Source organism: Crocuta crocuta, unplaced genomic scaffold (assembly GCF_008692635.1).
Source record: "Crocuta crocuta isolate KB4526 unplaced genomic scaffold, BGI_CrCroc_1.0 scaffold290, whole genome shotgun sequence".
NCBI classification, from domain to species: Eukaryota; Metazoa; Chordata; class Mammalia; order Carnivora; family Hyaenidae; genus Crocuta; species Crocuta crocuta.
In genome coordinates, this window is record NW_027527429.1 from 5,854,148 (window position 1) to 5,861,624 (window position 7,477).

The window sequence follows — 7,477 nt, forward strand, 5'->3', positions numbered from 1 at the left end:
ATTTATTTTTAAGTAATCTCTACACCCAATGTAGGGTTTAAACTCACAACCCGGAGATCAAGAGTCATGTGCTCCACCGACTGAGCGAGGGAGGCAGAGAGGGGCCTTTCTTTCTCATCTCTCCAATAATTGATTTTGAAATTTAATGAAAGAAAAATAAAACAAGTTAGAAAGTGTTTGAAAAATCTTAAAGAATAAAAGTCTCACAATCAACCGCCACAAGCCCAGCCCCCCAATTCCCATTTCATGAAAATAAATTCTAATGTGATCTTGTTGTATGTCTGAATACAAATTCAATAAGGAATTGGTTTTCCATTCTGATTTTTCAATGAGCTGATGTGTTCATTGTTGAAGCACCTCCCCAACCCCCCCGGTCAAGGTAACATTGTCACAATATTTTTCTGTGATTGACTCATTGTTTTAAAACCTGTCCCAAGAATAGATTCTCATTAATTAATTGAGTTTCATTGACAACAAAAATATAGTGATGCTATGCTATAATGTCAGAGTATACGGTGAAAATAAAGGAACCAATTTATCTGTTTCTTCAACAGATGTTCGCCAATGTCCTTCATGTGTCAGACTGTGTATGAAAGACCTAGAAGGCAAGTAGTGAATAGCTTAAAACCAAATAGTCATCAGGAGGAAGGCTAGCACAGGAACGAGGTGAATGTTTCTACTATGGCTGCTGTAGGCTAATAATTACGCAGTACTTTATGCCTAGAGCTGGGCTAAGTATTGTGTAAGCATTATCTCCCAAAACTGTTACAATAACACCATGAAGTTGTCACGACTAAGATCCTCATTTTGCAGATTTTAAAAAAAAGAGGCTGATTAAATTCAATTTGCCCGAAGCCATACATACAGGCTGGAGCCTCTATTGGATGTGATTCCAAAGCCTGTGTTTTTCTTTTCCAGATCAGCAGGAGACACACAAAGGGAGCTGTGCCCACCGAGATAATATTACTAGACAGTGGATAAATTTGGAATTAAAGTCAGCACATGGACGTGGCAAAGAGAAGCTACCTCTGCGATGTGGGGAACCAGCTTAGAAGTTCTTCTGAACACCAATGAGGAGGACAAAAGGCCGAGCCCTGGAGAATGTGAAAAATACCAGGATGATTGGAATTTCTGGTGATTGGAAAAGCTCAGAATCCATGGGGGAAAAGGAATAGACGGTAGAATAAAAATTCCTCTATTTAAGAAAAAAACTGATTCTGAACGTTGAAAAGATTCTTTAAGTATAGAGTAGAATATCTAGGAAATAGAAACAATAAATGTGTTCTATGTATTTTTATCTGCAGTGAAATACAAGAAAATGCACAGACCTTAAGGGCTTGCTTCTAGAAGTTTCAATGCACAAATATGATAGAGAATAATTCCCAAAACCTAGTACATTCCTTTATGCTGCCTTTTAATAATTTAAAATTTTTTTTTAATGTTTATATATTTTTGAGAGAGAAAGAAAGAGTGCAAGCAGAGGAGGGTCAGAGAGAGAGGGAGACACAGACTCCAAAGCAGGCTCCTGGCTCTGAGCTGTCAGCACAGAGCCTGATGCGGAGCTCGAACTGACAATCTGTGAGAACATGACTTCAGCTGAAGTGGGATGCTTAACCAACTGAGCCACCCAGGTACCCTTCATTTTTTAAATGTTTACTTATTTATTTTGAGAGAGACAGAGAGAGAGAGAGAGAGAACACATGAGTGTGCGTGCAAGTGAGGTTGAAGCAGAGAGAAAAAATCCCAAGCAGGCTCCACGCTCATAGCCCAATGTGGGATTCAATTTCACGAACCTCGAGATCATGATCTGAGCTGAAATCAAGAGTTGGATTCCCGAAAACTGTCCCACCCAAGGCCCCTGCCTTCTAATCATTCTTACTCCCAGAGGCAACCACGATTCTGATCTCTCTCACCGTCGATCACCATTGCCTGTACTTGAACTTCATATACCTGGAACTGTACCGTATGTAAGTGTCTGGGCTTCTTTGCTCTCCATATGTCTTCACAATCCATCAGTGGTTTATTTCTTTCTATTGCTGAGACACACTCCATTGTATGAATAAACAACAATCTGTTTGTCATTTCTCTTGCTAATGAACATTTGGACTGCTGCCAGTTTGGGGCTATAATAAAGTTGCTATGAACATTCTGGTACAAGCCTTCTCATAGACATATGTTCTCACTTCTCTTGGGTAAATACCTAGGAGAGGATTTGCTCAGAGCGCACTTGTGTTCAATTCCACAGGAATCCACCACAGAGATCTCCATAAAGCGGTTGTATTTCTTCTGCTCTCACATACAATGTGCCAGACTTTTGGGGCTCCACATTCTGGCCAACTTTTGGTGCTGTCTGTTTCTTTCGTTTTCATTTCGATAGGGAGTGATACCTTGTTGTGGTTTTAATTTTCACTTTCTTGAAGACCAGTGACCCTGGGCATCTTTTCAAAGTGTGTTAGTTGGTCATTGTCTTCTTTGGTGACGTGTCTGTTCAAATCACTGGCCCATTTTTAATGTAGTAAGGAGTTATAAAGACCTGAGCTGAGGTGGTCATAGTGGTGATAACAGAATGGTGTGAAGATGGGAGAGAGCACAGTGAGGGCTGTGTAGGACGTCTGGTGGGGTGAATAACAGTGGTAATGGTGAATTCAATCAGACACAAGGAGTTGTGGTCCTAACCATTTCAACACTCTTAACACGACTCAGCAGAAATCTCAAAGGAAGACTTCTTTACACCTGGTCTTCACCCAACACGCACCCTCAACCTCTATTCTTTACATCACTTCTACATCTGGTACCATCTTGGGAACACACCTAGATCTAAAACAACTGTAGTAAATCATAAGCTTATAAGTGCATCAATTATACCCCCAATAATCTGAAGTAACATGTGTTTCATTGGTTCAGAAGTTTCTAGGAGGTCTCCATGGGAGTTTTTTTTTAAGTTTTATTTATTTTTGATAGAGAGAGCAGATGAGGGGCGGGGGCGGGGGAGGGACAGAGAATCCAAAGTGGGCTCTGATAGCCGAGAGCCCAATATGGGGCTCGAACTCATGAACTGTGAGATCATGAGCTGAGCCAAAGTCAGATGCTTAACCTACTGAGTTAAAAATCTCCATGGGAGATTTTTTTAAAAAGTATTACATTTTCAAAATCAACAAAAGCTACCCTACAGTCTTGAGTAATGTTTGCGCCCACTGATGCCTATGTTTAATTCGGTTTGGATTAAGAAACATATTGCCTCATGAAATTCCCCAACAATCTTGCCCCAGAGCACAGCTTACTTGGGGTTGTTGCAGTCATGACTCTTGTATATTCTAAATAAACACAAGTGGCTTTTTCTTGGTGTTGTTTGTTATACACATATGACGATTTTACCTAGCTTTTACAGAGGCCAACCTGTGGATAGAGTAAGTCCATTTCTCAGTTATCCAGAGTCCCTGCCTCATGCAAGCGTGTGTGCCTCGTTAGAACAAGCTTAGTCACAGGGTGCTTACACTTCATGAAGCCATGACAAAAACCTCTCTTTAAAAGCTTTTCTGAGTCATTTCCAGAAAAATCCTGATGCCTTGTTTGTTTCCACTTCTCATTATTCCCCTTCACTCAAGTGTGTGTTTGAACACATGACTCATTACAAATGCTTTTAGGGGGCAGTTCCCAACACAGGAAGCACGAAATGAGCTCAGTCACCTCTATTTCTTATATATATTTTTGTTTTTACTTAGCCATTAATCTGCAAATGATGGAGTTAGTTTTCTAGTAACCACATTGGTTAGATCCAAGGCTTAGATTTGCACAAAATGAAACAAATATGAAGTGCATATGGATGGCGTGATCACTGAGATTGTAGCACGTATGCCATGGACTCAGGAGTTGCGATCTCAGTGTGCTGTTTATTTCTGTGACAGCTTGCTTCCTTTTGCCCTGAGAAGTAGAAGAAGTCATGCATTACCAAACTGTGATAAAACACTGTATTATAGCAGTTGATCAAAAAAAAAAAAACAACCCAATAGTATGAGATTTTGACAACTCTAATAGTTACTATAAAAAGATTCTCAGCAGCAGAAAATGTTGTAGAGGGAGTAGAGGCACTATTTATAGAAATAATTTTGAAAATAACGTAAAAACAGTCTGATTATCTTTTGCAGGACAGAGTGCTAAGAATCAACATATCAAGATCTCCACAAGTTCGAGGGGAAATTACTGAAACCCAGTTTTTTAATTTATCAAGCTATCATTTACATGTGAGAGTAATAGATTCCCAGGTGCAGAGGAATTTAGAAAGAATAATGTTTTACTTCCTATTGTTCCCATAAGAAAGAAACGCCATGAATGTAGTGGCTTAAACAAACCAAATTTATCCTCTTATAGTTCTGGAGGCGAGATGTCCTAAAATCAAGGGGTGCTGGGCAGATTCCATTCCTTTGCCTTTTCCAGCCCCTAGAGCTTGTCCACATTTCTGGTCTTGTGGTTCCTTCTTCTGTCTTCAAAGCCAGCATGGTTGTACCTCCCTGACCACTCACCCATTCTCCCATATCCCTCTGATGCCCGCCTTCTGCCTCTCTTCCATTTACAAAGGACCCTTGTGATTCCACTGAGCCCACCCAGATGACCCATAATCTCTCCACCTCAAGATCTTTAAATTTAATGACATCAACAAAGTCCCTTTGCCACATAAGCTAACAAGTTCACGGTTCTGAGAATTAGGGCAGGAATATCTCTTGGGGTTAGGGGGCATTATTCTGACTACCATATGTACTAAACAAACAGGGTCCTTCTTGAAACAAAGGGAAAGATCATACACATTTAAAATTCATTTGGAAGAAAGCATATGAGACTAGTCCAAAAAATTGAAAAGTAATGATTGGGACATACCCTAATAATCTCTATAATTCTAGAGCTATAGTATAATTGACATCAGAACAGATACACAGAGTCAAAGTCCACTCTGAGGTCCACACATCCGTATGAATTTAACCTAATGAAAAAATGAGAAAGAAATCCAATGCATATTGTTAGGAAAACTAACACGTCATTTTGGGCAGGGGGAGGTTAAAACCTGAACTCATATCTTATGAGACAATAAAGATTTAAATATATATATTTAAAAATAAAAATATGAAACTATTAGGAGAAAAATTTATTTTATGTTTTTAAAGATTTTATTTTTAAGTAATCTCTATACCCAAGCTGGGGCTCAAACTCACAACCCCGAGATCAAGAGTCGCATACTCCACTAACTGAGCCAGCCAGACACCCCCTAATCAATTTAGTGAATGATTCTGTAATTTTAAAATGAACCTGGGGTCACCTGGGTGGCTCAGTCAATTAAGTGTCTGACTTTGGCTCAGATCATGAACTTGCGGTTTGTGAGTTCAGGCCCCACGTCAGGTTCTATGCAGACAGCTCGGAGCCTGGAGCCTGCTTTGGATTCTGTGTCTCCCTCTCTCTCTGCCATCTCCTGATTGTGCTCTGCCTCTCTCTCTCTCTCTCTCGGTCTCAAAAATAAACATTAAAATTTTTTTAAAAATTAAATAAATAAAATGAACATTAATTTCTAACTATAACTCCCAAGCCAGAACCCCTGAAAGGAAAATAATTGGTATATATGAAGACATAAATGGCTAAATAATAAAAATGATTTCTGTATAATCAGAATAGTTGAAAGACCTATGATAAATTACTTACAACAAAATTGACCAAAGTTAGTGTCCTTATAGAAAAAGCTTTTACAAATCAATAATTAAGAGACAATCACCACAAGAGAAAAGTGGGCAAAGGATGTAAGTAGACATTTTGGAAAAAAGGATTGAATAGAACACACAAACATGAAAAGAGCTTTACCTGTCACAGTAGCCACTGTTGTTGGTTTTTTTCCAGGAAAAATCAAATAGGATCAGTCAGTGTGTCCAAAGTCCTGACTGTATGCAGAAACGCTAATCCCAAATCATGCAAACTTCAATCATCATGATCCAATCTGCCCTCCGACAAAAGGAACAGGTAAAGATTTTCCTACCTGACAATCCCAATGATTTTTTTAAAAATTCAGATAGTATTCAGTTTTGATGTGAGTAGTTTTATTTATTTTTTGTTTATTTATTTATTTGAGAGAGAAAGAGAGAGAGCAGGAGAGGGACAGAGAGAGAGAGAAAGAATCCCAAGCAGGCTCCGTGGCATCAGCGCAGAGCCTGATGTTGGGGCTTGACCTCACGAACCATGAGATCATGACCTGAGCTGAAACCAAGAGTCAGATGCTTAACCGACTGAGCCCCCCAGGCGCCCCTGGTGTGAGTGGTTTTAATGGGTTCAAACTTTCTGCAAGCTAACCACATTTAAGAGAATTTCAAATGTGTACATTCTTTGTTAAAAGCGAGTGCAATTCTTCCACAGGTGGCTGCAATAATGCCTTGGCCGGCAGGGCCAGGTGATTCAGCTCCTCTGGGCTCTCCTCTCTCTCCCCCTCCCTTCCTTTCCAGTCCATCATATGCACCTTCCCAGCAGATCCCTTGAAGTCGTAGTGAACCATTGCAAATTCAGGGGCCAGGGAGGCCAGTTGTGCCCTGTGAAAACAGCCTGAGTGTGAGCAATCACAATACATCCATTCCTGTGGCCTCACCCCAGGCTGGGACTGGTGGAGTGTGACCCACATGAGACCCATTGTTAATTCTCTACTCTTGTTAGGTCCCCAAACACAGCACAGATTTTTTTTTTTCCTCAGAGTCTGAAAGATGTATGGCAGATGAGTTCCACTCTTTCCTCTCTCTTGGGAATACTTTGGAAGTTTCTCTCTCCTTGGCCATCAGTGGGAAAGAAGAGGGGTGAGGGAGGTGTGGCTTTCTTAGTTAAACTTGAAATTCAAAACAAATACACTTTTTTGAAAAAATATAATTTATTGTTAAATTGGCTGACGTACAGTGTGTAAAGTGTGCTCTTGGATTTGGGGTAGATTCCTGTGGTTCGTTGCTTACATACAACACCCAGTGCACCCAACAAGTGCCCTCTTCAATGCCCATCACCCAATCTCCCCTCTCCCCCACCTCCCTATCAACCCCCAGTCTGTTCTCTGTATTTAAGAGTATCTTATGGTTTGCCTTCCTTCCTCTCTGTTTGTAACTATTTTCAGAACAAATACTCCTAGATAAAGTCTAAATATTCATAGCATTTGACATTCTAACAGCCTATGTATAGTTTTTTTTACCTCTGTGATTAGAAGTTTACACTTTGAGGGGCACCTGGGTGGCTCAGTCGGTTGCGCGTTCGACTTCAGTTCAGGTTATGATTGCACAGCTTGTGAATTTGAGCCCTGCATGGGGCTCTGTGCTGACAGCTCAGAGCCTGGAGCCTGCTTCAGATTCTGTGTCTCTCCCTCTCTCTGCCCCTCCCATGATCATACTCTGTCTCTGTCTCTCAATGATAAATAAATGTTAAAAAATTTTTTTAAGTTGTTTACACTTTGAAGATATAGGTCTGTTGCTCCCCT

General features: G+C 40.3%; 1 non-coding gene across 1 annotated transcript; it reads right to left on the minus strand.

Moving 5' to 3' along the window:
• Positions 1-5,882: 5,882 nt before the first annotated feature.
• On the minus strand, positions 5,883-6,020 carry LOC144227465 (U8 small nucleolar RNA). The gene has a single exon (XR_013333934.1). It is a non-coding gene; the product is annotated as a U8 small nucleolar RNA (small nucleolar RNA).
• Between the last annotated feature and the right edge of the window lie 1,457 nt (positions 6,021-7,477).